The following is a 5,606-nucleotide window of genomic DNA, read 5'->3' on the forward strand; positions in this document are numbered from 1 at the left end:
TTTTTTAATTAATTCAAAATAAAATGAATCACAAATAATAAAACAAAAACAAAATATTTTATTATCCACAAAGAGCTCACCATAAACTATTCAGTTAAGAGCTAACTCATAGTATGCTCATATATTAGCAGCCTAAAGCTAACTAACTTTGAGCTAACTTTTGCTTAGCTGAAGCTTATGCAGGTTTGAGTGAGGACTGACTCGTTCCAATGACAACACGTGTTAAAACTGAATAGGATTTTACATGGGAAATGAGTTAGGATTTGACTCACCTGTGACTCAGTTATGACTAACAATTTATTAACTTAAAGTCACCTCAATTTCCTACAGGGTACAATTACGATCAATAACAACCCTGTAGGAATATATTGAACTCACTCAAAATCAAACTCACTTTTTACTAACTAATCTGTGGTGACTTCTAGCTAACTCAATATTTATGCAGCCTTGAGTCAATTTAATTTTGTTCAAACTCATTTTTTCTCGATCAGTAATGAGTTACCCTTTTGTTCACTCAAAGCTGATGCATATGTAAGTAAAATAAAGTCATAGAAAAAATCAAATAAATAAACAAAAAAATATATTCACTGCTATAAATGTCATTTAGATTTTTAAATAAATATTTCAAAGGACTTTTGCATTTTTCCGATAGATTGCGGTAAGTAACATTTAAATGCATAACTAAAATGCAATTTAATAATTGAAATTTGTATTTTTTTATGTAGAACCCATCATAGTGGTATCATTGACGGAGCAAATGGAAACTCCCAATGAATTTTTCAATGGGCTGTTTGCTGTTTAAAGGTAAGTACTATGTTCAGTTTCCGCAACGAAACTCCGAAATACTATGTTAAAGGTTGGTACTATGTTCGGTTTTGGAGTTGAAAACCACTTTATTTCGTCATTACTTTTACTTAAATAATCAAAATTATAAATGAAAACAAACATATTCCTTTAAAGTCTTGCCGAAATCTAGAGGAACAAGAAACTGGACATCAATTGCGTTAATTTATACTGAACTGTTTTAATAAAGTAACCGCGAAAATTTCAAAGCGAAAAGCGAACATAGTACTGATCTTAATGGGTATAGTAGTAAATCAATTTATCATTTTCTTCTTATATATTCTTATTGTTATTTGTAGGTGCAATTTTTGTAATACAAAAAAATATCCAGAGAAATGCTTTCAAGGCTTTTGGAGTTCTCTGATGAAGCCCACTTTTAATCAGCGAGCTACAACACAATCTCAAAGGAAAGAAAAGCGAAAGATATTAAGACAACACTCAAGCCTAGAACTTATATTATATTTTACATTTTATTTATTATTTAATATAGTCACAAAGACTGAGTAATCTTATAATTACTTCAGAATAAAATGAATAAAAAAAATAACAAAAAATAATTTTATTAACCAGGGTGAGCCACACCATGAACTAATCAGTTAGAAGTTAACGTACAGTGTCCTTGTATATTATCAGCCAAAAGCTAACTCATTTTAAGCTAACTTTTGGTTAGCTGAAACTTATGCAGAGGTGAGTGAGAACTGACTCGTTCCAATGACAACACGTGTTAAAACTGAATAGGATTTTACATAGAAAATGAGTGAGTTTTTGAGTCACATATGACTCAGTTTTGATTAACCATTTGTTAGCTTAAAGTCAGCTCAATTTCCTACAGGGAACTAAAGGGTGAAAAAATAAACTATGTAAATCATTATCTTTCTTATCATAATAACCACGTCAGCATGTTCCTTCTAATATGTAGATGCGCCTAGATTTCGAATAAATCAGCAGTCTGTAGGCAAATTAGTTTTTTCTGAAAGTAAACAGAATAATTAGAACTTATTTTGGTTTAATTAACAGTTAATTCTTTAAACATTACCTGCATAGAATATCAAGATGAATTCTTAGTTCTAGGTTGCATATGTATATTCTTCTTTTGCTGTTGTAGATTTTTGGTACAAAAAAGTATATTAAGGAGCTCGGAAGGTCTAATTTTAGTAGCAATTAGTTTTGAAATTTCCACGAATCGAAATAGTCTGTCACAATTAACCAATCAGAGACAAAAAAAATTGAAAAGCACTAGAGTATCAGGTATTTTATTGATGATTGGAAATACATATTGTTATTATTATTATTATTATTATTATATAATTATTATTATTATATATATTATTATTATTATTATTATAATTAAAACACAAACGCAGGTAATTGCAAATGCGTTCTGTCATATTTTTTCCACGAAACAAAATGTTTATTCACGAACGCTCACGCACGCTACGTGTCGACGACAATCATACTCACGCGCATTCACGAAATGAAAACCTGTACTCACGCAGGAACTACTTTTAGAGACTCACACATGATTTCCAAACGGGAGTGAGCAAAGGTAACAAACCTAACCTAACATACGAGTAAGAATTAAATATTGATTTTTTTGTGAATATGATTTTGCAGAAATATAGATCTCAGAAGATACCAATATGTTACCATCTACATGATTGTGAACTTGTAAATGTTGAATCATTCCTTGATCTTGGTATCCTCTGGATCGTAAATTGAATTTTAGACCGCATATATCTACGATGGTCAATAAAGCTTTTAGTTCCCTTGCATTTATGAAAAGATGGAGTAAAGAATTTAATGATCCCGAAGTCACTAAACAATTATACAATTCACGTGTCCGTAGTACGCTGGAATATGGTTAAATTATTTGGAACCCGACATATGCAATTCATTATAATATAATTGAATTTGTGCAAAAACAATTTCTTTTGTTTTTCCTTCGCATTCGTGGATGGAATTACCAGACACTACCTACTTATGAATACAGACTAAATTTGATCTAGCTTGCAACACTTAAAAAATAATCTGTATTATCTGATAGATCCCTCTGAAAATAGAAATTCACTAAAACGTAGATTAGGTTAAGTCCCGATGTATCAGGCTCACTTAGTATATTCAGTCCATTGTGATACCACAGTGGTGAACTTCCCTCTTATCACTGAGTGCTGCCCGATTCCATGTTAACCTTAATGACATTGCCGTGAAACCCCCTCAGGAACCCTTAGAAATGTCACCAGCATTACTTGGGTGGGATAATCAACCGTTGAAAAACTTTTTGGTATTCGGTCGAAGCCGGAATCGAACTCACGTCCTTGTGTATGCAAGGCGGGCATGCTAGCCATTGCAACACGGTGACTCCCCACTAAAACGTAAAATCATCCTTTATCTAAATCAAATTGACACACCGAATTTTCAGTAAAACAAATTGTACATATGTAGATTAAAATAGTCTGTAAGGTTTATTTGTAACCAAAGACATAAGATTTCAAAAAAAAATATTCACGCACATTCACGAACCGACATATTTATTTTATGCGTGGATCACGCGTGTCACGAGAATTTCATGTCACGCACACACCTCTAATTGTGAGTGAATACATGGACGAAAAAGACTGTTTTTCATATGTTTGGGTGTAAAAATTATATGTTTGGAACTCAAATTTGTAAACACAATATTTTTTAGTGCAAGCATACAATGTTCATAAACTAGCATAACATGTTTGGGACATATATGTTAATATGTTAGAACATATTATGTTTGGGACATAAAATGTTTGTAAATATAATATGCTTGGATGCAAACATATATTAATTTAGAAATAGACTATAAACATATATGTGTTTAGAAAGAGAGACATAAAGTGTATGCTGGAAGTAAAATAATGATAGTAACCAATTGACGCCTTAAAAATATATATACACAAAGAAAATTCCATTAAAGATTGGAAAAATACTATGTGTGAATATAAACAAGTATAAATTTACAAGTTTGGAGTAAACATATATATGTTGTGATATAAGACCGCCAAAAATTGAATATGCTTAAGTAAAAAGATTAAAATGAGTATTCGGAGAGAAAATTCATTCGGAACCAAGAGAAAAGACATTTGAAAAAAGAGCATGAGTTTTGTTTATCATTTTCGCATTACGGGCACTTTTTTATACCCACCACCATAGAATGGTGATGGGGGTATAATAAGTTTGTCATTCCGTTTGTAACACATCGAAATATCGATTTCCGACTATATAAAGTGTATATATTCTTGATCAGGGAGAAATTCTAAGATGATATAACGATGTCCGTCTGTCCGTCTGTATGTCTGTCTGTTGTAATCACGCTACAGTCTTCAATAATGAAGCAATCGTGCTGAAAATTTGCACAAACTCGTCTTTTGTCTGCAGGCAGGTCAAGTTCGAAGATGGGCTATATCGGTCCAGGTTTTTATATAGTCCCCATATAAACCGACCTCCCGATTTGGGGTCTTGGGCTTATAGAAATCGTAGTTTTTATCCAATTTGCCTGAAATTTGAAATCTAGAGGTATTTTATGACCATAAAGAGGTGTGCCAAAAATGGTGAGTATCGGTCCATGTTTTGGTATAGCCCCCATATAGACCGATCTCCCGATTTTACTTCTTGGGCTTATAGAAACCGCAGTTTTTATTCAATTTACTTGAAATTGGAAATCTAGAGGTATTGTAGGACCACAAATACGTGTGCCGAAAATTGTGAGTATCGGTCCATGTTTTGGTATGGTCCCCATATAAAACGACCTCCCGATTTGGGGTCTTGGGCTTATTGAAATCGTAGTTTTTATCCAATTTGCCTGAAATATGAAATCTAGAGGTATTTTAGGACCATAAGAGGTGTGCCGAAAATGGTGAGTATCGGTCCATATTTTGGTATAGCCCCCATATAGACCGATTTCCCGATTTTACTTCTTGGGCTTCTAGAATCCGAAGTTTTTATCCTATTTGCCTGAAATTGGAAATCTAGAGGTATTTTCGGGTCATAAAGAGGTGTGCCGAAAACGGTGAGTATCGGTCCATATTTTAGTATAGCCCCCATAAGAACGATCTCCCGATTTAACTCCTTGGGTTTCTAGAAACCGTAGTTTTTATCTGATTTGCCTGAATTTGTAAATATTCTGATATTTTAGGCTCACAAAAACGTGTATCGGATTAAGTTTTTATCGGTCCATTTGATAATGCCTCCATATAGACCGACTTCACTTCTTGACGGTGTAGAAGGCGCACTGATCATGAAAATTGCTTGAAACTCAATGTAAAATTTCCAGAATTTACTTCTACAGATTTAAGATTTCAAATCAAGACGTTATTTTATAATTTTCTTGCACACTTACAAGAGATGTTAATGATTCCTCTAAAACTCAAACAAAAATGGTTCTTATAAATCCAGAATCTGATATAGTCCTCATAGGTGAAATCTTTAAATTTATCTTTGGGAAGTGTCCTCAAGCCCTCCTGAAATTTCAAAGAAAACCCTAATATTTGGTTCATGGTGGTGGGTATTTAAGATTCGGCCCGGCCGAACTTACTGCTGTATATACTTGTTTTTTGTTTCGTCAAAACAAACCGGAACGTAGTCGTCAAAATATTCAAACAAAGGTAATTAAAGGGATCTTCATAAAAACTAACGAAAGGGCACTATACACTGAAAAATAGCATGCCCGGTTCCAAAGATTGTGTCTCTATTTTAACAATTTTGGTATTGATTCCGAGCCAATGAAGCCGAGAATT

At 33.1% G+C, this 5,606-nt stretch overlaps 1 long non-coding RNA gene across 1 annotated transcript; it reads left to right on the forward strand.

Moving 5' to 3' along the window:
* The first annotated feature begins 582 nt into the window (after positions 1-582).
* Positions 583-1,400, forward strand: LOC142223827 (uncharacterized). The gene is made up of 3 exons (XR_012718918.1): positions 583-658; positions 726-804; positions 1,143-1,400. It is a non-coding gene; the product is annotated as an uncharacterized LOC142223827 (long non-coding RNA).
* The last annotated feature ends 4,206 nt before the right edge of the window (positions 1,401-5,606 follow it).

Source organism: Haematobia irritans, chromosome 2 (genome assembly GCF_050003625.1).
Source record: "Haematobia irritans isolate KBUSLIRL chromosome 2, ASM5000362v1, whole genome shotgun sequence".
NCBI lineage: Eukaryota > Metazoa > Arthropoda > Insecta > Diptera > Muscidae > Haematobia > Haematobia irritans.